General features: G+C 46.3%; 1 long non-coding RNA gene across 1 annotated transcript in view; it reads left to right on the forward strand.

Moving 5' to 3' along the window:
* Positions 1-25448, forward strand: part of LOC139265354 (uncharacterized) — an 84987-nt gene extending 59539 nt beyond the window's left edge. The window contains exon 3 of the long non-coding RNA XR_011593540.1: positions 25366-25448. This is a non-coding gene — a long non-coding RNA (uncharacterized lncRNA). The remainder of the gene's footprint in view (positions 1-25365) is intronic.
* The last annotated feature ends 291 nt before the right edge of the window (positions 25449-25739 follow it).

Raw genomic sequence — 25739 nt, forward strand, 5'->3', positions numbered from 1 at the left:
CTTGGGACTTCAGGGGATGCACTTCCTGGTGGCGGTACATGGGAATGCAGGCTTTACATAAACACAACATCACTCCCGCGCCAAAGTCAAAGTGAAAACTATTTACAAGGTGAGACGGTCGGGAGCCTTTCTTTCCCTGGTGGACCGCCTTGGTACAAATGTCTCTTCTATTGTGTTTGCTGTGCCCTCGCTGGGCTGGCATGTTGTTGGCCCTGCAGGGCTGCTGGGTGAACCTGGCCTTGCTGGGCTGTTGGGTGTGATGGGTTCGATTTCCTGATCCGGGGTGGTGTCGTTGATCCTTTGGGTGTGTGTTGTGGGATCGGAAAAGGTGGTGCCTGCTGTGGATTGTTCATGGCAGTCTGTGATCCGCAGCCTCGATTGGTCCAGGTGCTTTCTGCAAATTTGTCTAGTTTGACTACAAACACCCTACTCCCTTCTTTAGCTATCACCATGCCCGCGATCCACTTGGGACCATGTCCATAGTTTAGCACATACACAGGGTCATTCAGATCAATTTCCCGTGAAACAGTGGCGTGACCATTGTTTACATTTTGTTGTTGCCGCCTGCTCTCTACCTGATCATGCAGGTTGGGGTGAACCAATCTGGTTTTAAGTGTCCTTTTCATGAATAGCTCAGCTGGGGGCATCCCTGTGAGTGAGTGGGGTCTTGTGCGATAGCTGAGCAGTACTCGGGACAGGCGGGTTTGGAGTGAGCCTTCTGCGACTTGTTTAAGGCTCATTAAGGTTTGTACTGCCCGCTCTGCCTGCCCATTGGAGGCTGGTTTAAACAGGGCTGAGGTGACATGTTTGATCCCATTGCGGGTCATGAATTCTTTAAATTCGGCACTGGTGAAACATGGCCCGTTGTCACCGACCAGTATGTCAGGCAGGCCGTGGGTTGCAAACATGGCCCTCCGACTTTCAATGGTGGCGATGGCAGTGCTTCCCGAAATTATTTCACATTCAATCCATTTTGAAAAAACATCCACCACCACCAGGAACATTTTACCGAGAAACGGGCCCACATAGTCGACATGGATCCTTGACCATGGTTTGGAGGGCCAGGACCACAAACTTAGTGGTGCCTCTCTGGGCACGTTGCTCAACTGAGCACACACACTGCATTGCCGTACATGTCTCCCTGCCCTTTTTGGGTAGCACTACGCGGTTACCCAACAACATGCAGTATGCCTGAATGGACAGCTTGTCCTTTTGCCGCTGGAACGGCTTGATTAGCTCTTGCATTTCAACGGGGATGCTGGCCCAGCTCCCATGCAGTACACAGTTTTTTACTAGGGACAGCAGAGGATCTTGGCTGGTCCAAGTCCTAATCTGGCGGGCCGTGCCAAGTAATTTATCATTTTCAAATGCTTGCATGACCATCAACAAGTCTGCGGGCTGTGCCGCCATCAACAACTTTGCAGGCTGCGCCATTTCCACCCCCATGGTGGGCAATACTAGTCGATTGAGAGCATCCGTACAGTTCTTGGTGCCTGGCCTGTGGCAGATGGTATAGTTATATGCTGATAGCCCAAGTGCCCACCTTTGTATGCCGGCTGAGGCATTCGTATTTATCCCCTTGTTTTCAGCGAACAGGGATATGAGGGGCTTGTGATCGGTTTCCAGCTCAAATTTGAGGCCAAACAGGTACTGAATCATTTTCTTTACCCCGAACACACACGCTAATGCTTCTTTCTCAATTGTGCTGTAGGCCCTCTCGGCTTTAGACAAGCTCCTTGAGGCATAGGCAACAGGTTGCAACTTCCCCGCAACATTAGCTTGTTGTACTACACATCCAACTCCGCATGATGACGCACAAGTCATCATACTAGCACAAGTCTTTTACACGGGTTATACAATACAAGCAGCTTGTTGGAGCATAAAATGTTTCTGCCTTTCTCAAAAGCAATTACCCTAAATATCCAGTTCTCACCTTTACGCAACAACACATGTAGGGGCTCTAAGAGGGAGCTTAACCCCGGTAGGAAGTTACAAAAATAGTTGAAGAGTCTCAGGAATGACCACAGCTCCGTGACGTTCTGTGGCCTGGGCGCATTCCTGATAGCCTCTGCCTTGGCATTGTCGAAATCTCGACCTCAGAAAAGAATGACTCCGACACTTACAGCTCCGATGGAAGTTTCTCTTTTAATTTACTTGCTCGCAAGGGGTAGGTTTCACTCAGTCAAGGGCAAAATGAAACCTCCGCAATGGTACAGCTTCACAAGATATTTATACAGTAAAACCCAAGTTCTGGCCTCTCCCTGTGTATTGCTCTGTCTCACAGTCAGTGAATACAGATAAAGAGTTAATTACTATATCCTGGTCCTGAAATGCTGTCAAGATATTTCCTTTTGTCAGGGTTATCAGAAAGCCAAACGGCCATTACTCCATGAGTCATAGGTAATGGGCTATCACCTGTCTTGTATTGTGAATACAGATTGTCCAATTTCCTGGTCAGTTTACCTGTTTGCTTCAAATGGATGAGGTAAAGGAAAGAGATAATGGCTAGAAGATAAGGGTGGGGTGACATGGAACTCCTGTAGTGTAGACAATAGGAGAGCACCATGGGGGGTTACTTGTCTCAGCATGACTTGTCTCCTAGCTGTCTGATAACCATCAGCCATCTAACAGCAGGTTTAGCTGTTCATAATAAGCTGGCTGCTAAAATGCAGAAAGTTCTGGAAGGGCCAGGACTCCATTTTAATCAAAAGGCACACAAATACCGTATGGTATCAGCTTAGATAAAAATACATTTCCACATTCCCCCATTTTGTCCTTCACAAGGACAACTCAATCCATTCTGATCTTGTACAGTCTCTCCATTTCCATTTCTTTTAGTTTCATTACTCACTAGGCATATTATACCCTCAGGATTTCCTATTCTGGGAGTAATGCTTAGGAAGGGAGGCTGATGGTTATTATCATAATTGGGCTGGTACCATCCCTGGAAGGCTGTAAGTGTATACCCTGCCGACCTCCATTCTGTTTGCTCCTTCGTTTCTAGCCCCTTAGTTAGTTTTGTCCTGTTTTGCACTGTCAACCATTCTACCATTTCTGATTCGTTAAAGGGGACAGATCTCAGGGGAATACCCCCCCTGGAGTGGACAGGTACATGGGAACATATCCAGCAACTCGACAAGTTTCTTTCTTGAGCATACCTATGACTCAGTGCCATAAATACGTTTACGTGCAATTCCCTTCGGTGGTGGGTCTGTACCCCTGGTGTAATCAATAATGCGAAGTAAAACCCTGTCAAGCCCAGCACCATCAGTCCCCATAGTCCATACAGTTCCTTATTCAGTCTTCCTTTTTCTGTTCCTCTGATTCCTTCGTCCCTTCCTCCTGGTCGGGTGCCCGTTTGCAATGGGATGCGTGGATCCATGTTGGTCTTTCCTTTACCTTGATTGCAGTATTGGTCGCCAGCAGGACCTGGTATGGTCCTTCGAATCTTGGCTGTAGACTGCTTTTCCTTTTAAAAATCTTGATGTAAACGAATTCCCCTGGCTCCAGGTTATGACACTTCCCTTCCGCTGGCTTGACTTGGGCTTCCTTTACCTGTGAATGAAAGCTGGAAATACATTTGGTTAGTGCAATACAATAATTCAACATATTTTCCTCCATTTTGTGGATGTCCATCTGTTTTGCAGTAAATGGTGCTGTAAACGGTAGTCGTTGGGGACGTCCCATAACTATCTCATGCGGTGACAGGCCTGTTGTTCTGTTGGTTGCAGATCGCATTACCATCAAAGGTAAGGGCAGCAGTTCTGTCCATTTCAGTCCAGTGTCATTGCATAGTTTTGCCAGCTTATTTTTAAGCATTCCATTATATCTTTCAACAAGTCCAGCTGATTGTGGATGATAACTGCAATGAAAACGTTGATTAATCTGTAAAGCTTTACACATTTCTCTTATGACAGTTCCCGTGAAATGTGACCCGTTATCACTGGAAAGCTTAGCAGGGATTCCGAAGCGCGGTACAATTTCTTTTAACAAACATTTAGCAACAGTAGTGGCATCGGCCTTTTTACATGGAAAGGCTTCAATCCATCTAGAGAACACATCTACAATAACTAATACATACTTGAATCCCATACACATAGGTAATTCAATAAAATCCATTTGTAAATGTACAAAAGGCCCGACTGGATTTGGGTGGGAGGCAGATTCTACTTTTTCCGTCTTACCCGGATTCATTGTCTGACAGGTAACACAATTTTCACAGATTTGTTTTGCAATTGCCGAAATACCTGGTGCATACCAAGTTGCCAAAATATAATCTGCCAATCCCCCTTTGCCTGCATGTGTGAATGTATGAACACATCGGGCAATCCATGGAAGTAAGGATCTGGGGCCACCACGCGGCCGTCATGGTGAACCCATATTCCTTCTGGATTTTTATAACATTGATCCTTCGTCCAGGTCACCACCTCCTCCGTACTGGCCTGTGTCTGAAAGGCCAGCACGTCATTAATAGTGGGTGGCGGGTCTGAGCAATTATTTTTCCTTAGTGGGAACAATGACACCTGCATCCCCCCTTTTGACAGAGCTGCTGACTTAGCTGCATTATCAGCTCTGGCATTCCCAAGTGCCACCTCATTCGACTGGCCTGTATGTGCCTGGCATTTGATAATGGCAAGTTTTAAGGGGCATTAAATGGCTCGCAGGAGATTTTCCACTTGTTCTGCATTTTTGATTGCATAGCATAATAAGCTGCTGCCAACGAAGGAAGACATCCCGATAGTCCGCGTGCCACTGGGTCTAGTTGGGTACTGAAATGCCTGTCCCCATGTAACTGAGTCAAAACAGATTGTGCAAAACCCGACTTGTGATGAACAAATAAGTTGAATAGCTTAGTGTAATCTGGTAATCCCAAGGCTGGTGCTGAAGTGAGGGACTGCTTAAGGTTCTGGAAAGCATTCCGGGATACTTCATTCCACATCCTTTAAGCATTGTGAGAATATAGTAGATTCATTCACAGCTCGTAGGTCATGGACAAACCTCCATTTGTGTGGGCTTCTGAACTGGACAAATCTGTGTGTTACACGGACTTCTCATTTATGCTTATAGTGATTCACAGATCACAGAATGTAAAGTACTTGTTTTCTAATCTTATTAAAAGGTCTCCAAACCCAAGATTTTTCCAATACACTCAAAATGTTGATCAAGGAGATCACCTGAAATATCTCAAAATCCCAATTCAATTATTGTACTGCCACTCTTTATCCAAAAAAATTTCCCCCTACTGAGTTAGAAGCTTTTGTACCAAGATTTTACACCAAGGACAATGAGAGTGTACTCCCCCAGCCTGCACCTCGAGAGACCCACAAAGGCTTTTTAAAAAAAAAAAGCATTACAACTTTTAACCACCGGGACCATGTCTCAACAAACCCATCCTTTGTGCATTTCCTAGCTCCGTAACCTCTCATCCGAATAAATCCACACCTGCGCTTCTAACTTAAAATGTCTTAAACTTCCCACATACAGGACAACACTATGAAGGGTTAAAAAACTTCACTTTGTTTGAAAAAGTGGGCGGAGCTAAAACAAACAGGCAGCTCCACAACTTTTCCAAACAGGTTTCCAGACACAAGGAAAAAAGACAGAAGCACTCTCATTCAAAGACAAAACATTCACAAGTCTCTCTCCATTCAATAAAGCTTTTTCTTTTACTAGCTTCATTTTTTTTTCTTAAGTCACTATCAGGTTCTCTTTTTTTTTTCATTTGATTTACTTCCTCTGTTAATTTTACATGGGCTTGAAGAATCGGAACCCAGGACTTTTCTATTACTTTCCTTTTTTTTTTTCTACCTGGATCTCTGTTTATAAGACACTCCTGGAGACAAGTTGTTCTCTCTAAATTAAATGACCCATCGGGTGGAAATGGCCTGTTTTCACCCTTAGTCCACTTTACCGTTTTTGTTTCTTTGGTCAATTGAAGACTGACCACAATTCTGGAGCATGACATAGGCTGGTGTGCCTTTTGTGGTGTTTTAACTTGCTCCGGCACCCATTCTGGATGATTAAGATTTTCCCACAGTTTCTGATCTCACAATCCTTTCGGCCAACCGAGTTCTCTACTCCCACTTCTCCTGGCCGTTACGTGGCCTGAAAAGGCTCTTAATTCGGGCTCAGTCTGGGTGTGTGAGATATGTTGGCACGAACCAACCGTAGTTGATCAATCAGTTACTGTTTCTTTTCTTAATCAATCCTTGTGGTTTTTTTTTTTTCGAATCACAATTTTCCCTAGTGACTCTTCCCGTTTCTCTAATGGCAATGACTCACAAAGGTATTGCAACCAACAGTAATACAAGGACAACAAACAATATTCCCGTGAGTACACAAATCATAACCTCTAAACAAATTCTCAGTCTGCGTTGTACGCCACTACAGACCGAGTCCTTAACTTATCCTAATAACAGCTGATAAAACTTAAGGTTCCGTACCCAAACTCTTTGATCGATTGCGCTCTTTTTTTTTTAATAGTCTTATCACATAAGAACCCCTTCCGAATTAAAAACAATAAAAATCTTATCACATAAGAACCTTCGATCGATTATTAGCGCTTTCTTTTTTCTTTTCTTTTAATAGTCTTATCACATAAGAACCCCTTCCGAATTAAAAACAATAAAAATCTTATCATATAAGAACCTGGAACCCTTTTCGATCGACTAGCGCTTCCTTACCTACTGAAACCTTCCCCGGGCTGTCTCGAGATTTTTTCCAGAACCTGTTCTCTTCTGCTGGCGAGCTGAGAAAGAAATGGTTATAAAAAAAATACCTTTAACTTTTAAATGCCGAGTCTTGTAGATGCAGTACCTCAGCTGTGGACAACAGATTACATCTGCGATTCAACAGTGAAGAAACCTCTTGTGAGCAAAGGCTCACCTTGTTTGGCCACCGAAGCCTTTCACTGGAGAGGCACTATGCCTGTATCCGTTTTACTCACAGAACAGAGAGTATGCATCTCGGTGGAACCTCCAATAACTGTCGAAATCTCGACCTCAGAAAAGAATGACTCCGACACTTACAGCTCCGATGGAAGTTTCTCTTTTAATTTACTTGCTCGCAAGGGGTAGGTTTCACTCAGTCAAGGGCAAAATGAAACCTCCGCAATGGTACAGCTTCACAAGATATTTATACAGTAAAACCCAAGTTCTGGCCTCTCCCTGTGTATTGCTCTGTCTCACAGTCAGTGAATACAGATAAAGAGTTAATTACTATATCCTGGTCCTGAAATGCTGTCAAGATATTTCCTTTTGTCAGGGTTATCAGAAAGCCAAACGGCCATTACTCCATGAGTCATAGGTAATGGGCTATCACCTGTCTTGTATTGTGAATACAGATTGTCCAATTTCCTGGTCAGTTTACCTGTTTGCTTCAAATGGATGAGGTAAAGGAAAGAGATAATGGCTAGAAGATAAGGGTGGGGTGACATGGAACTCCTGTAGTGTAGACAATAGGAGAGCACCATGGGGGGTTACTTGTCTCAGCATGACTTGTCTCCTAGCTGTCTGATAACCATCAGCCATCTAACAGCAGGTTTAGCTGTTCATAATAAGCTGGCTGCTAAAATGCAGAAAGTTCTGGAAGGGCCAGGACTCCATTTTAATCAAAAGGCACACAAATACCGTATGGTATCAGCTTAGATAAAAATACATTTCCACAGCATCTGTGGGCCGAATGCCGTCCGCCGCGATCTTTCTCTCCAAAAACTCCACTTCTGTTGCCATGAAGACGCATTTTGACCTCTTCAGCCGCAGCCATACGCGATCCAGTAGCGAGAGGACCTCCTCCAGGTTTTGTAGGTGCTCGACGGTGTCCTGACCCGTGACCAATATGTCGTCCTGAAAAACCACCGTGCATGGTACCGACTTGAGTAGGCTCTCCATTTTCCCTGGAAGATCGGTGCAGCCGACCGAATTCCAAACGGGCATCTGTTGTAGATGAACAGTCCCTTGTGCGTGTTGATGCAGGTGAGGCCCTTCGAAGACTCCTCCAGCTCCTGCGTCATGTAGGCCGAAGTCAGGCCGAGCTTGGTGAACGTCTTGCCTCTTGCCAGCGTCGCAAATAGGTCGTCTGCCTTAGGTAGCGGGTATTGGTCCTGTAGCGAGAAATGATTAATAGTTACTTTATAATCGCCGCAAATCCTGACCGTGCCATCACCTTTGAGTACTGGAACATTCAGGCTGGCCCACTCGCTGAATTCCACTGGGGAGATGATGCCCTCTCATTGCAACCTGTCCAGCTCGATTTCCACTCTCTCCCTCATCATGTGAGGTACCGCTCGCGTCTTGTGGTGAATGGGTCATGCCTCTGGGACCAAGTGGATCCGCACCTTCGCCCCAGAAAAGATTCCAATGCCTGGCTCAAAATGGAAGGAAATTTTTTAAGAACCTGGGTACATGAAGCCTCGCCGACATGTGATAGCGCTCGGATGTCATCCCAGTTCCAGCGGATTTTGGCCAGCCAGCTCCTTCCAAGCAGTGTGGGGCTATCGCCCGGTACAATCCAGAGTGGCAGTTCATGCACCGTGCCCTCATAGGTGACCTTGACCATGGTGCTGCCCAGGACAGTGATAAGCTCTTTGGTGTACGTTCTCAGTTTTGTGTGGATGGGGCTCAGTGTTGGTCTGAATGCCTTGTTGCACCATAGTCTCTCAAACATCTTTTCAATCATGATGGATTGGCTAGCACCAGTTTCCAGTTCCATGGCTATGGGTAAGCAATTCAATTTTACATTGAGCATTATAGGTGGACATTTCGTTGAAAATGTGTGCACCCCGTGTACTTCAACACCTGCCTCCTCTCTCTGAGGCTCAAAATTGCTTTGAACCACCATGGACCGATCTCCCTCTACCACGTGGTGGTTAGCAGGTTTGCAAACATACGATGAATGGAAGTCTCCACAGTGCCAACAAGTTGTGAATTGCCTTGTATTCATCCTTTGTTGCAGACTCTGAGTCATCTGGGTCACCTGAGGCCTGCTGGCAGTTGCAGACTCGTGGTTTTCTGCCCTGTACATTTCTGCTCACAAACAGTTCCAATTAATTTATGAACATTGCTAGCACTAGTATGCCTCGAGATTTCTTTGGTGTTATCACTGGTGGACATAAACGCCTGTGCTATCGCAATTGTGTCACTTAGGGTCGGTGTCTCTTTCGTCAACAGTTTTTGTAGGATGGTCTCGTGGCCAATGCCCAGTACAAAAGAGTCTCTGAGCATTTGCTCCAGGTAGCCATCAAATTCACATTGTACTGCAAGTCGCCTTGGTCGGCGATGTAAGTGGCCTGGCCACTTCCTGACCATCAGATCATTGGCACATGTTGAACCGATACCTCGCCATCAGCACGCTCTCATTCGGGTTAAGATGCTCCCGAACCAGTGTACACAGCTCCTAATACAATTTATCTGTGGGTTTCACCAGAGCCAGAAGATTCTTCATGAGGCTGTAGGTCAGTGCCCCGCAGACCGTGAGGAGGACCGCTCTCCTTTGTGCAGCGCTTCCTTCTCCGTCCAGCTCTTTGGCTACAAAGTATTGGTCTAAGCCGTTTGACATAGGCTTCCCAGTCCTCACCCTCCGAGAACTTCTCCAGGATGCCCACAGTTTGCTGCATCTTTGCGTTGGATTCGTATACTCTTCGCCAGTTATTGTGTTCCGAATACAGGTGAGACTGCATACAGGGAGGTTAAAGTAACAGTGACCTCAGTCTTTATTAAGACACTCCAGAGTGAGGAACAGGCCTTATGGGCTGGTTTTCTATAGTGCTCCCAAGGGATGCTGGGATCCCTTGGGATTTCAGGGGATGCACTCCCTGGTGGCGGTACATGGGAGAGCATGCTTTACAAATACATAACACTATCCATTCAATCAGATAGTATACTGTGGGATAATCGTGTTGTTATGCCCAAGAATAGCAGAGAGAAATTTGTGCATGATCTACATAGCATGCATCCCAGCATTGTCATGATGAAAGCAATTGCCAGTTCTCATATATGGTGGCCTGGAATTGATTCTGATCTGGAATCATGTGTGCATCAGTGCAACACTTACATGCAGCTTAGTAAAGCACCAGCGGAATCGCCGCTGAGTCTGTAGTCGTGGCCACCTAATCCATGGCCCAGGATCCACATCGACTTTACAGGTCCGTTCCTGGGAAAGATGTTCTTAGTTGTGGTGGATACTTATTCCAAATGGATAGAGTGTACAATCATGTCATCCAGTACATCCACAGCTACCATTGAGAGCCTTCGTGTCATGTTTGCTACGCATGGTCTGCCTGACATCGTTGTAAGCGACAACGGATCTTGCTTCACCAGTATGGAGTTTCAAGAGTTCATGAAACTCAATGGTGTCAAACATGTGTGGTCAGCACCATTCAAACCCGCATCCAATGGTCAAACAGAGCGTGCGGTCCAAACCATCAAGCAGAGTATGAAACGTGTAACTCAAGGTTCACTGCAGACTCGCTTGTCACGCATATTGCTTAGTTACATGACAAGACCCCACATGCTTACCGAGGTCTCCCCTGCTGAATTATTGATGAAGAGAGGTCTCAAGACCAGCTCTCTCTTGTCCACCCAGACTTGAATAATCGTGTCAAAGTCAAAGTCAGCAAGGGTATCATGATCGCGCGACTGTGTCACGCAACATTTCTATCAATGATTCTGTGTATGTGCTGAATTATGGTTGTCATGTATTCAATTGTCATTGTAACCCATGTATAAGCTGACCTAAGTTGTGTACCTTGCGAACACTGGCCGCAGGGGCGAACTTGTGGACTTTCCGGTATAAAAGGGGAAGCTCCACCCACCTTTTGCCTCTTGAGGTCTAGGTAATAAAGGTAACTGGTCACAGAGTGATCTTTTCTCAATTATGGGCCTCATGTGCATTTATACTGTATAGTAAGGACATATTATTGGCGACGAGAAACTGGGATTTAAACCACGCAAGCATGGCCACTAGCAGCACTGAAGAGAGGTACTGTGTTGGTGATGATTGGGACGACTTTATTGAGAGACTACAGCAACGTTTTGTCACTAAGGAACGGTTAGGACAGGATTTGGCCGACAAATGCAGGGCTCATCTCCTGACAGTTTGTGGATTCAGAATGTACTCCCTGATGAAGGACCTTCTAGCGGCAGAGAAGCTGGTGGACAAGATGTTCGAAGAGCTCAGTCAGTTGATCGGGGCACACCTTAAACCGGCAAGCAGCATGCACATGGCGAGACACCGGTTTTATACGCACCGGCGGCGAGAAGGGCAAAGCATTCCAGACTTCATGGCAGATCTCAGGCGACTGGCAAGCCTATGTAAGTTCCCAGATGCATGCAGAGCGGAGATGCTGCGAGACTTTTTTATTGAGGGCATCAGGCTCGCTGGGGTTTTCAGGAAACTGATTGAGACCAAAGACTTGACCTTGGATGCGGCGGCTATGATAGCCCAGACAATTATCTCAGGGGAGGAAGAGACCAGAATGATTTATGGCAAAAATCTTGGCTCAAATGCGGCAAATGACCAGGGAGTCAACTTTGTTAATGTGGCACACAGTTCTCTCGGCAGACAAGGGCAATCGGACATGCCCCAGCATGCAGTCGAACCCAAAGGGGGAATTCAACAGAGACAATGGCTAGCTGACAATGCCATCGCAATTGAAAATGCGGCCCGTAATGGGGCCATCAACACCTGTTAATGGTGCGCTTAAGGACAGTTACAGAGACAGTCAGAAATGATCGACTGGTAATGGACCTTTTGTTTCCAACATTGGGGCCTCCAGCTCATGCTGGAGGTGTGGAGGCAAACACTCAGCCAGAGCTTGCAGGTATCAGCAATATACCTACAGAAACTGCAACGCCAGCGGTCACTTGGCGCGTATGTGTAGGAAGCCTGCAGCCAGGTTGATGTATGAGGAGAACGGGCCCAATGTAAGCCCTACGAGGCCAACTGGGGGAAATCGCTGGAAGCTGAAGTTCAGCGAGTTGATGTGGACCACATATACAGTTCACATACCAGGACGCCACTGATAATGATGAAAGTGCTCCTCAATGGCATCCCAGTATTAATGGAGCTAGACATGGGGTCCAGGCAGTCCCTGATGAGTATCAAACAGTTCGAAAGATTGTGGGAGTCCAAGACCAAGAGGCCAAATTTATTGCCGATTTACGCACTGCTGCGGACATATACAAAGGAAATCATTCCGGTTCTAGGCAGCGCCATGGTAGTCGTGACCCCAGAGATTCGGAGAACAGGTTGCCATTCTGGATTGTCCTGGGGGACAGTCCCGCACTACTGGGGAGGAGTTGGCTTGCTTTCATGAACTGGAAACGGGAAGAAGCCAATGCAATTTCTTCTGTGGAGCGAGTATCATGCTCACAGGTCCTGGATAAATTTGACTTATTGTTTCAACCCGGCATCGGCACTTTCAGGGGGACCAAGGTAGTGATTCACATAAACCCGGACGCCAGGCCAGTACATCACAAGGCCAGAGCAGTGCCGTACGTGATGTGGGAAAAGATAGAATGCGAATTGGACCACCTGCTGAGGGAAGGCATCATCTCGCCAGTCGAATTCAGTGACTGGGCGAGCCCGATCGTGCCGGTGCTCAAGGCAGATGGGCCGGTCAGGATATATGGTGATTACAAGACCACCATCAATCGGGTGTCACTCCAAGACCAGTACCCGCTACCTAGAGCGGAGGACCTCTTTGCGATGCTATCCAGTGGTAAACATTTTTCAAATTTGGACCTGACCTCAGCTTACATTACCCAGGAGCTGGCGAGTGAGTCGAAGAAGCTGACCACCATCATGACACACAAGGGGTTGTTTGAGTATAACAGATGTCCATTCAGGATCTGTTCGGCCACCGTGATCTTTCAGCGAAATATGGAAAGCCTCCTCAAATTGATTCCAAGGACGGTGGTTTTTCAAGACGACATCCTCATCACGGGTCGCGATACTGAAGAACACCTCCACAACCTGGAGGAGATGCTACGCAGACTGGACCGGGTAGGGCTGTGACTGAAAAAGGTGAAGTGCATCTTCCTAGCTCCAGAGGTAGAATTCCTGGCGTGGAGGGTAGCAGCAAACGGGATCAGACCTACAGCGTCCAAAATGGAAGCGATCCACAGAGCACCCAGACCCCGTAACACAACGGAGCTGCATTCATTCCTGGGGCTCCTGAACTATTTTGGCAACTTTCTTCCCAAATTGAGCACGCTGTTAGAGCCGCTACATGTGCTCCTAGGCAAAGGTCGCGATTGGGTCTGTGGGGACAGCCAGGAAAGGGCTTTTGATAGAGCACGCAATTTGTTATGCTCTAACAAACTGTTAACGTTATATGACCCGTGTAAGAAACTAGTTTTAACGTGTGATGCATCGTCCTATGGGGGTCGGGTGTGTGTTGCAGCATGTGAATGCCAATGATCAGTTACAGCTGGTAGCTTATGCCTCCAGAAGTCTGTCCCGGGCAGAAAGGGGCTAGGAGATGGTAGAAAAGGAAGCGTTAGCATGTGTATATGCAGTAAAAAAAATGCACCAGTACCTGTTTGGCAGGAAATTTGAGCTGGAGACATCACAAACCCCTAACGTCCCTTTTTTGCCGTCAACAAGGCCATAAATGCGAATGCATCGTCCCGCATACAGAGGCGGGCACTTACTTTAGCCGCCTATGACTACACAATTCGGCACAGGCAGCGCACTGAAAACTGTGCCGATGCACTCAGCAGGCTACCACTAGCCACCACTGAGGAGGCAGCTGAGCATGATGCTGAGATGGTCATGGCTGTCGAAGCTTTCGAAAGTGAAGGCCCACCTGTGACAGCCCGTCAGATTAAAGTCTGGACAAATAAAGACCCGCTACTGTCTTTAATTAAGAAATGTGTCCTGAATGGGGACTGGGCAGCCACGTACAGGGCATGCCCTGAGGAATTTAAACCATTTCATAGGAGCAAGGATGAACTCTCGATTCAGGCCGATTGCCTACTATGGGAAAACCAAGTAGTCATGCCCCAGAAGGGCAGAGAGGTGTTTATCAGAGAACTTCACAATGAGCACCCGGGCATTATCATGATGAAGGCAATTGCCAGGTCACACATTTGGTGGCCAGGGATAGATGCAGACCTGGAACTTAGTGTTCGCAGGTGCAACACATGCTCAGCTGGGCAACGCACCCAGGGAAGCCTCCCTTAACCCCTGGTCCTGGCCCGCCAAGCCATGGTCACGCATCCATGTGGACTACGCAGGTCCTTCATAAGCACTGAATTCCAGGACTTCATGGCAGGCAATGGAATCAACCATCTCAGAACGGCACCGTGCAAGCCGGCCTCAAACGGTCAGGTGGAACGAACAGTGCAGATAATCAAACAGGGGATGCTCAGAATTCAAGGAGGTTCCCTACAAAGCCGCTTATCATGCCTCTTGTTGGTCAATTGATCCCGACCACACTCGCTTACAGGGGTTCCACTCGCAGAGCTGCTAATGAAAAGGACACTCAAAACCAGGTTATCCCTTATACACCCTACTATGAAAGAAATTGTTGAGAGCAGGCGTCAGTCACAATGTGACTACCATGACAGGAATGCGAGGGCGCGATGTATTGATGTCAATGACCCTGTTTTTGTCCTTAATTATGCTGCAGGGCCCAAGTGTCTTGCAGGCACTATGATTGCCAAAAAGCGGAACAGGGTTTTGGTAATTAAACTTACCAATGGAGACATAGAAACATAGAAACATAGAAAATAGGTGCAGGAGTAGGCCATTCGGCCCTTCTAGCCTGCACCGCCATTCAATGAGTTCATGGCTGAACATTCAACTTCAGTACCCCATTCCTGCTTTCTCGCCATACCCCTTGATCCCCCTAGCAGTAAGGACCTCATCTAACTCCTTTTTGAATATATTTAGTGAATTGGCCTCAACAACTTTCTGTGGTAGAGAATTCCACAGGTTCACCACTCTCTGGGTGAAGAAGTTCCTCCGCATCTCGGTCCTAAATGGCTTACCCCTTATCCTTAGACTGTGACCCCTGGTTCTGGACTTCCCCAACATTGGGAACATTCTTCCTGCATCTAACCTGTCTAACCCCATCAGAATTTTATATGTTTCTATGAGGTCCCCTCTCATTCTTCTGAACTCCAGTGAATACAAGCCCAGTTGATCCAGTCTTTCTTGATAGGTCAGTCCCGCCATCCTGGGAATCAGTCTGGTGAACCTTCGCTGCACTCCCTCAATAGCAAGAATGTCCTTCCTCAGGTTAGGAGACCAAAACTGTACACAATACTCCAGGTGTGGCCTCATCAATGCCCTGTACAACTGTAGCAACACCTCCCTGCCCCTGTACTCAAATCCCCTTGCTATGAAGGCCAACATGCCATTTGCTTTCTTAACCGCCTGCTGCACCTGCATGCCAACCTTCAATGACTGATGTACCATGACACCCAGGTCTCTTTGCACCTCCCCTTTTCCTAATCTGTCACCATTCAGATAATAGTCTGTCTCTCTGTTTTTACCACCAAAGTGGATAACCTCACATTTATCCACATTATACTTCATCTGCCATGCATTTGCCCACTCACCTAACCTATCCAAGTCGCTCTGCAGCCTCACAGCATCCTCCTCGCAGCTCACACTGCCACCCAACTTAGTGTCATCCGCAAATTTGGAGATACTACATTTAATCCCCTCATCTAAATCATTAATGTACAGTGTAAACAGCTGGGGCCCCAGCACAGAACCTTGCGGTACCCCACTAGTCACTGCCTGCCATTCTGAAAAGTACCCATTTACTCCTACTCTTTGCTTCCTGTCTGACAACCAGTTCTCAATCCATGTCAGTACACTACCCCCAATCCCATGTGCTCTAACTTTGCACATCAATCTCTTGTGTGGGACCTTGTCGAACGCCTTCTGAAAGTCCAAATATACCACATCAACTGGTTCTCCCTTATCCACTCTACTGGAAACATCCTCAAAAAATTCCAGAAGATTTGTCAAGCATGATTTCCCTTTCACAAATCCATGCTGACTTGGACCTATCATGTCACCTCTTTCCAAATGCACTGCTATGACATCCTTAATAATTGATTCCATCATTTTACCCACTACCGATGTCAGGCTGACCGGTCTATAATTCCCTGTTTTCTCTCTCCCTCCTTTTTTAAAAAGTGGGGTTACATTGGCTACCCTCCACTCCATAGGAACTGATCCAGAGTCAATGGAATGTTGGAAAATGACTGTCAACGCATCCACTATTTCCAAGGCCACCTCCTTAAGTACTCTGGGATGCAGTCCATCAGGCCCTGGGGATTTATCGGCCTTCAATCCCATCAATTTCCCCAACACAATTTCCCGGCTAATAAGGATTTCCCTCAGTTCCTCCTCCGTACTAGACCCCCCGACCCCTTTTATAACCGGAAGGTTGTTCGTGTCCTCCTTCGTGAATACCGAACCAAAGTACTTGTTCAATTGGTCCGCCATTTCTTTGTTCCCCGTTATGACTTCCCCTGATTCTGACTGCAGGGGACCTACATTTGTCTTTACTAACCTTTTTCTCTTTACATATCTATAGAAACTTTTGCAATCCGTCTTAATGTTCCCTGCAAGCTTCTTCTCATACTCCATTTTCCCTGCCCTAATCAAACCCTTCGTCCTCCTCTGCTGAGTTCTAAATTTCTCCCAGTCCCCAGGTTCGCTGCTATTTCTGGCCAATTTGTATGCCACTTCCTTGGCTTTAATACTATCCCTGATTTCCCTTGATAGCCACGGTTGAGCCACCTTCCCTTTTTTATTTCTATGCCAGACAGGAATGTACAATTGTTGTAGTTCATCCATGCGGTCTCTAAATGTCTGCCATTGCCCATCCACAGTCAACCCCTTAAGTATCATTCGCCAATCCATCTCAGCCAATTCACGCCTCATACCTTCAAAGTTAGCCTTCTTTAAGTTCTGGACCATGGTCTCTGAATTAACTGTTTCATTCTCCATCCTAATGCAGAATTCCACCATATTATGGTCACTCTTCCCCAAGGGGCCTCGCACAACGAGATTGCTAATTAATCCTTTCTCATTACATAACACCCAGTCTAAGATGGCCTCCCCCCTAGTTGGTTCCTCGACATATTGGTCTAAAAAACCATCCCTTATGCACTCCAGAAAATCCTCCTCCACCGTATTGCTTCCAGTTTGGTTAGCCCAATCTATGTGCATATTAAAGTCACCCATTATAACTGCTGCACCTTTATTGCACGCACCCCTAATTTCCTGTTTGATGCCCTCCCCAACATCACTACTACTGTTTGGAGGTCTGTACACAACTCCCACTAACGTTTTTTGCCCTTTGGTGTTCTGCAGCTCTACCCATATAGATTCCACATCATCCAAGCTAATGTCCTTCCTAACTATTGCCTTAATCTCCTCCTTAACCAGCAATGCTACCCCACCTCCTTTTCCTTTTATTCTATCCTTCCTGAATGTTGAATACCCCTGGATGTTGAGTTCCCAGCCCTGCTCATCCTGGAGCCACGTCTCCGTAATCCCAATCACATCATATTTGTTAACATCTATTTGCACAGTTAATTCATCCACCTTATTGCGGATACTCCTTGCATTAAGACACAAAGCCTTTAGGCTTGTTTTTTTAACACCCTCTGTCCTTTTAGAATTTTGCTGTACAATGGCCCTTTTTGTTCTTTGCCTTGGGTTTCTCTGCCCTCCACTTTTCCTCATCTCCTTTCTGTCTTTTGTTTTTGCCTCCTTTTTGTTTCCCTCTATCTCCCTGCATTGGTTCCCATCCCCCTGCCATATTAGTTTAACTCCTCCCCAACAGCACTAGCAAACACTCCCCCGAGGACATTGGTTCCGATTCTGCCCAGGTGCAGACCGTCCGGATTGTACTGGTCCCACCTCCCCCAGAACCGGTTCCAATGCCCCAGGAATTTGAATCTCTCCCTGCTGCACCATTGCTCAAGCCACGTATTCATCTGAGCTATCCTGCGATTCCTACTCTGACTAGCACGTGGCACTGGTAGCAATCCCGAGATTACTACTTTTGAGGTCCTACTTTTTAATTTAGCTCCTAGCTCCTTAAATTCATTTCGTAGGAACTCATCCCTTTTTTTACCTATGTCATTGGTACCAACGTGCACCACGACAACTGGCTGTTCTCCCTCCCTTTTTAGATGCAAACACGTGGATCAAACTAAAAGGAGGTTCAGCAACCCCATAGCAGAAGCAGAGGAAGAATACGACATAGAGTTTACTCCACCACAGGTGACCGAACACCGGAACCAAGTGGAGGAGAGCCCAGCCACTGTGGGCAGTCCGGACAGGCCTGAGGCACCGCAACAGCAGACACTCAGGCTAGTGCCCAACAACCGGAGCCCCAACTCAGGTGCTCTACAAGGGAGCATAAACCACCAGAGAGACTTAACCTGTGATCCCAATAAGACTTTGGGGGGGAGGTGATGTCATGTATTCAACTGTCATTGTAACCCATGTATAAGCTGACCTAAGTTGTATACCTTGAGAACACTGACCACAGGGGGCGAACTTGTGGGAGACACTCCTAACCTGGACTTTCCGGTATAAAAGTGGAAGCTCCACCCACCACCTGCCTCTTGAGGTCTAGGTAATAAAGGTAACTGGTCACAGAGTGATCTTTTCTCAAGTATGGGCCTCGTGTGCATTTATACTGTACAGTAAGGACATATTAATGGTCAAGGAACGAAATGGATCGCCGGTACTTTTACGGCCAAGGAAGGTAACAGAGTGTTTATCGTTAAGCTCAAGAATGGGCAGACATGCAGGAAACATGTCAGTCAGATAAAGCTGTGGCACACGGATGAACTGGATCAGTCTGAGGAAGACACAATCAGTGACCAACCAACCTACCCTCAGTCATCAGAGGACTCTGCTGTCATCAATGAATCTGGACTTCCAATCACTGACATGGTTAATGAATCTGGACTTTCAATCCCTGACATTGTCATTACCATTGGCTACCCAGCCTCCAGTCATAACAGACTCAGACCACTTGCCTAAGGTTGGAGTTGAACTGAGACGTTCAACTCTGGAGTGGAAAGACCCAGACAGCCTCAATTTGTAAAAAGACTGTTATTAATATCTTAAAGGGGGATATTGTCATGTATGTATGCTTGGGTTTACTAGCCACCAGGTGGCGCCACTGTCAGAGGCTGTGTGCACGTGTGTGCAGCCCAGGTATAAAAGGCCAGCCATCTTATAATGTAATCACTTTGGGCCCTAATAATGTAGAGCCAAGTTTGTACCTGTTCAAAGTATTCAGTCTATTGAGTTATTGCATACACAACATGCAGCATCCCATGCTTTCCCTGATGTATAACCCCATGATAGATTCCCAGTAGATTCTGCCTGATACACTTGGGGGCTACCATCCGTTCTGTCCCTTCCAGTCCCCTCCAGTCACATCTTCCTTTGCCTCATGTCCCTTCCATACCTCTCTCTCTTCCTTTGACGTATTCTTGTGCAGCTACGCCATATTTAATTCCTCTGGTCCGATGGCACAAGCTGCCACCCAGGCCAGAGAAGGGGGCATATTTTCGGCGGCCTTATTAGCCACCATGCCAGCCCATTTGTTTCCTTTCTGTATCCAATCGTCTCCCCTCTAATGCACTTTTACCTTAACTACTGCCACCTCCAGTGGGAGACCTGTGGCCTCCATCTGTGCCTACACTAATGCTTCATGTTTAATGTGGCCCCCCCGAGGATGTTACAAGCCCCCTGTGGGCCCATGAGGCCACATAGTCATGGGCTATGCCAAACGCAGACCGACTATTGAGGTAAATATTCACTCATTTCCCTTGGCAAGCCTGTAATGCTTCAATGAGGGCTACCAGTTCCGCTACCTGGGCAGAATCCCCATGTTGGACCACCTGATCATCCTTCCTCACGACTGCCCACCACGTGTGGGGTGTACCAATTATAAATTTCCTGAAACCATCGCCAAATGTTATTTAACATTCCGCTTGAAGTGGGCTATCTTTTATCCCACAACTTTCCTCATCCTCTACTGCTAGCTCACACTGGTGTCCCTCATCTTCCGTTAATATGGCGCCTGCGGGGTTTACTCCACCGTCCTTGACAATGTGAACCGACTTATCCTTTGGGATAAGCACCGTTTCTCATGTGGCTCTTTGGCTATCTTCCACTGCTCTTAACCTTCCAGTATTAAGTATAACTCATCCATGTGGATAACCTAATGTGGGAAAGTGTGAGGTTATCCATTTTGGCAGAAAAAATTAAAAAAGGAAATTATTATTTAAATAGAGAGAAACTACAAAATGCTGCAGTACAGAGGGACCTGGGGGTCCTTGTGCATGAAACGCAAAAAGTATGCAGGTTGAATTTTGGCCTTTATTGCAAGGGAATGGAGTATAAAAGCAAGGAAGTCTACTACAACTGTACAGGGTATTGGTGAGATCACACCGAGAACACTGCGTACATTTTTGTTCTCCTTATTTAAGGAAGGATATACTTGCATTGGAGGCAGTTCAAAGAAGGTTCACTAGGTTGATTCCGGAGATGAGGGGGTTGACTTATGAAGAAAGGTTGAGCATGTTGGGCCTATACTCCATGGAGTTTAGAAGAATGAGAGGTGATCTTATTGAAACATGTAAGATACTTGGGGGGCTCAACAAGATAGATGCAGAGAGGATGTTTCTACTCATGGGGGAATCTAGAATAAGGGGCAGAGTTTAAGAATAAGGGGCCGCCCATTTAAAACTGAGATGAGGAAGAATTTCTTCTCTCAGAGAGTCGTAAATCTGTGGAATTCTCTGCTCCAGAGAGCTGTGGAGGTTGGGTCATTGAATATATTTAAGTTGGAGATAGACAAATATTTGAGCGATAAGGGAGTGAAGGGTTATGGAGAATGGACAGGGAAGTGGAGCTGAGTCCATGATCAGATCAGCCATGATCTTACTAAATGGCAGAGCAGGCTCGAGGGGCCAAATGGCTGACTCCTACTCCAAATTCTTATGTTCTAATGTACTGAAGCACTGTACTCCCATACGGGGTCAAGTTCACGCCAGCCAAGGCTTGGGTCATTGCTTGGTGGAATCGTCCACTATTGTGGAATCCCTGAGGCAGCTGAGTCCAAGCATACTACTGGTCTGTCACAGTGGACGCAAACATACTTTGTGACTTCCGAGCCAAGGGCAGGCTCCAAAATCCATTGGAAACATCTAATACTGTAAAAAAATTATGTTCTGTGCTGAGATCATTGAGAATTGTGGCCGGGCTCACTACAATTGGGTGCAGTCTCGGGATGCGTTTATTTAGCACAGTATAATCTATTGCCTGCACCACTGATCTTGCCTCTGGTTTAATAGGATCTTGGTTATATGGTTTGTGGGTTTCCCCCTCGAACATGACAGGTTTCATATTGACCCTCCCGCAATCCTGTTTGTGTCGAGCCCATACCTCCGGCAATTGGGAACACACAAGCCCAAAGACGCCCTCAGCCGTTCAGTCCCGGATCATAGAGGTAGCGGAAGCCATCCAGGCTGTATGTTGGACTATGACGCTCAGTCCGTGTTTTCTGATTCCCTGACCAGTCCGCCACATAACCTCCTTCCGTCCTAGGTCAATTATAGTTCCCGCTTCTCGTAATATGTCAATCCCCAATATTGTTCCTTCGTTGTTCTGATACACCTAGTATTAGAATTCCTCCCAATTCTAACAATCGTGACTCACTCCTTCTTGCCTTAACAGATTTGTCTCCTACCCCAGTTATGTACATTGTCTTATTCATAGCTAGTAAAGGTTGGTCGGTTATTAATACAACCGCTCCCGTATCCATCAACATCTCACAGTGCGGGCCCCCTAACAAAGCTGTGGTGTCTATCCGGGAGTCGCTTGAGCTGCCTGAGGGGGTCGAGGCAACCTATTTATCGACCTTATCTGATCCGGGGTGAGGGTGGTTATTGAGGGTGCAGATGACGCTGTCCCTGTCTGATGCCAGGGAGCCTGTCCTTGGCTCCCCCCACCCTTAGCGTAACATTGTTGTTGAGTATGTCCCATTTTCCCGCAGTGTTCACATTCCACCGTGACCTTTCCTTTCTCCGCTCTGTTTTAGCTCTTCCATGCCACGATTTGAGTTGATTTGCAGGGCTCAATCACTCCTTTAACATTGTTAAAAATACCACATCGTCCTTCCGGGGATTTGGCAACACCGAAATTTCTTCATACGCCTTAAACTTCCTTTCTACATATTCTGTAGCGGTCTTATCATTTTTCTGCATAACACCCATATTGCGCCCCCAATTACTCTGGCCCACCCCTAAACATGCCTGTAATTCTCCCTTAAAAACTTGATATTTTTGGTCATTAGTTTGGTCCTGTGCTTCTGTCCAAGTTCCACCCCGAACATTCGGGATACAAGTCTCCCATACACTCCTCGGGCACTTCGCCTTCCCTAGGACATGAATGTCTTTTGGATGCATTTGGTGTATGTCTATAATTTCTTCCAATCTCCACCAAAAGTCAGGGTTGCCATGGGCCACCCTAAGAACTGGGAGATCTGCTAAAATTAATTGCTTTCCCCCTGGATTAAAGGGTTTATGAATGGTTGTTATAAGCATCCATGGGTTTTGCTCGTTTGGGTCTTGGACCTGACTCCATCAGATTTAATTTGGGGCAGCCTTAACCCTTTCTGTTGTCATGACCAATTCATCTAATGATGGATATTGACCCTCACTTTTTGCCTCATAATCCGGCGGTTTCTCATTATGGTGTTCCCATTTTGCTGCCTGCCGCTTTAAATCATTCTAATCAACCTCATCACTTTCATTCTTTCCACTTTGGATTGACGTTGACTTCATTACAGCGGCACACTTGCTGCCTACCTTCTTTGCCCTTTTTAACTGTTCCACTAACTCCTCTTTATCCTTTTCCCGTGGAGCTAACTGTTCCACTATCTTCCATTTTTCCTACTCCCATGTGGCTCTGATCTTACATATTTTCCTGTGGACATGACAAAGAACCACAGTAGCTTTCTCCTCCTTATTTTTATTTTCCTTACTCCACCATTGTTTCTGCCGGTCGGGAGCCCATTCAGTATCTCAGCCTTCATTTTCCATTCTTGTTATTACTTTGTCATGTTTATGTAACAGATACACTGTACTCCATTAGGGATCCCTGAGGACCCGATTTTCCCTCAGCCAACACCACCAAAACAGACCTGGCTGTTATCATATTACTATCTGGATATTTTTAGGGTTTGTAAACCTGGTTTAAACGTGCACTTCAAGTTAAGAGCCCTGAAAAGGTTTCAAATATCTCAGCTGTAACTTCAAGACTGACGTTTATCTTTTGTAAAACAAACTGTCCTTTGTGCATTTCATAGCTCCATAACTCATAATGAAAATAAATCCAACACCCGCATTTCTAACTTAAAATATAATTCAATTCTAGGTACACAATGTACATTTTAAAATGCAATTTACCACATTTTCTTAAAACTTCCCACATCCATGAAAAAAAAGTTAAAAAAGCTTTCTGCTCTCTGTCCGATAAGGTAGGTGGAGCTAAAACAAACATACATAATTTTTCTTTAAAAGACAGGCTTTCAGACAGATGAAAAATTCTTTAACTCTTCAAACATACAGTCAGGAAAATGTCCATACAAAAATATACACTTTCATAAAACTGAAAACTTTCAAACTTTTAAATCGCGAGGATCTCCTATCCCCAGAGAGACAGCCCTTGAGTTTCCTCCCCCGGTCACCCCCCCGACCGTCGGCATCACAAAGTTGTCCCTTATTTCTCATATGACAGTCACCAGGACTCGGTTTAGTTCGAGATCCCTGATAGTCCGAGGCACTACTCCGTGCCCACAGACCTAACTACTGGGTGGTATAAATTAATGTACTCACCCTATTTGTATGTTGGTCCCGGAACGGTGCCCTGTTTTCGGAACTACCAGCGGATCCTGCTGATTACGCCAAGTTGTTGTTGAAAGAAACCATCCAAAGTCATGGGTAGGCTATGATGTGCAAAACTTTATTACAAGCATGCAGGGGACAGAACTTTAGCAAAGACCCTCTCCGATCGAACAATTTCATCAGATTTTATACATGATTGGGCGGAAGCATAAGCTTGACAATTTACAAAGATAAGAAACGTCCATATATGTCTGTGACTGACAGCTGCTCAACCGTTGGCTCTGCCCATGTGACAGTCTAATGTCTACACCCATGTCTCTTCCATAACTAGAACAGAGTCTAGCATGTAGGCTTTAAAAGCTGCTTTCCGTTATCTCAAATGTTTCAGTTTCAAGGCCCTTACATTTCACTTTCTGTGATTCTTTAACCACCGGATCTGGTCACAAGTTTAACTTATATTGTCCTTTGATCTAAACTCCTGAAGCCTGCAGTTTTAACATTTTTTAACTTTCAAATGGCCAAACATCTCATCATACCTTGCGATTACAATGGCTTGTTACTGACATAGCTACAGCATCCATTAAAAAGTCATTCTGACTTACACGTGATGGAATAATCACAGGTTCTCATCACATCAGTACATCAAACAATACCACTATCCTATTAGCCCCTTTAGCCAGCTCCAGACCCTCCAGGTTGCCACATCCGCGGGTACGTGGAATTAGATAACAGATCAGCCATGATCTCATTGAATGGTGGAACAGGCTCGAGGGGCTAAATGGCTCACTCCTGTTCCTATGTTCCAATCAACATTTCTAAATAATATGATCAGTTATATTAATGCTTAGTATTAACGGCCCCAAATTTCCCCAGCCGCTTTCAGTGGCGTATCTCGAAGTGATGCGCCAACTTCCTGGAGGAGAAAAAGTGTCAAAAATATACCTTGTAATTTGGCCGCTCCCTTGTCATCCGGATCACTCGGCATTGCGCAGCAGAGTGCGGCCGGCAGGAGGCGGGGCTTGGGCCCAGCGTGTCATGCAGTGCCGGCAGGGGCACGCATGACCGTTTCAGTGTGCGCGCATGCGCAATGGGCACTTCAGTCTGCGCGCATGCACAGTGTAACAGGAAGCTTGGCAATCGGCCAATTAAAGGAAGAGCGTCCTCAGAATAAGTGGCTGTGGAGCATATATAAAGGTGAGGTCTGAATATTGATTTTTGTGTGGCTGAGGGAGTGGAAAGGAGTGCTGGATAGGTGTAAGAGAGGTGTAAGTGTGATCTTTGAAAATTACCTGCGTTTGAGTCCAATAGACAGATGGCGCAAGAGCGTGCAAGAAGAACCAAGAATTTCCTCCATGAGGAAGTGGAGAAATTAGTAATGATTTGAGTTCTTGAAAAATTGAGATGAATTGATTTGAATTGTTAAACATTGTTTATAACTTGCATTTGTCTTTCAAAGGTCAACAGGTATTACTGGAGTCAGCGGACACATCCACTGAACATTCAGGAACCTCCCAGGAGAAAGAGCCAGAGGAGGAGCCAGTGCAGACTCCTGCTGCTGCTGTGTGTGAGAAGGAGGAGGAGGAGGAGGAAGAGGAGGAGGAAGAACAGGAGATTTTTTTTGTGGGTGGGGGGAACAACCTGTGGCCATCTCTTTTGTGACAGATGAGGCACCGGGACCAAGCGGTGTGCAGGTAGTGACGCCAAGGCACGTAACATTACAGATGCTGACCCCATGGCGGTCCGGTCAGCGTGATATGCACTTGCCTGCACGGAGGACCAGACGGAGAGCTTACTTTCCCTGTGCAGGGAGACGGTCGCGATCAGTCGCGA

Source organism: Pristiophorus japonicus, chromosome 6 (assembly GCF_044704955.1).
Source record: "Pristiophorus japonicus isolate sPriJap1 chromosome 6, sPriJap1.hap1, whole genome shotgun sequence".
Lineage (NCBI taxonomy): Eukaryota > Metazoa > Chordata > Chondrichthyes > Pristiophoridae > Pristiophorus > Pristiophorus japonicus.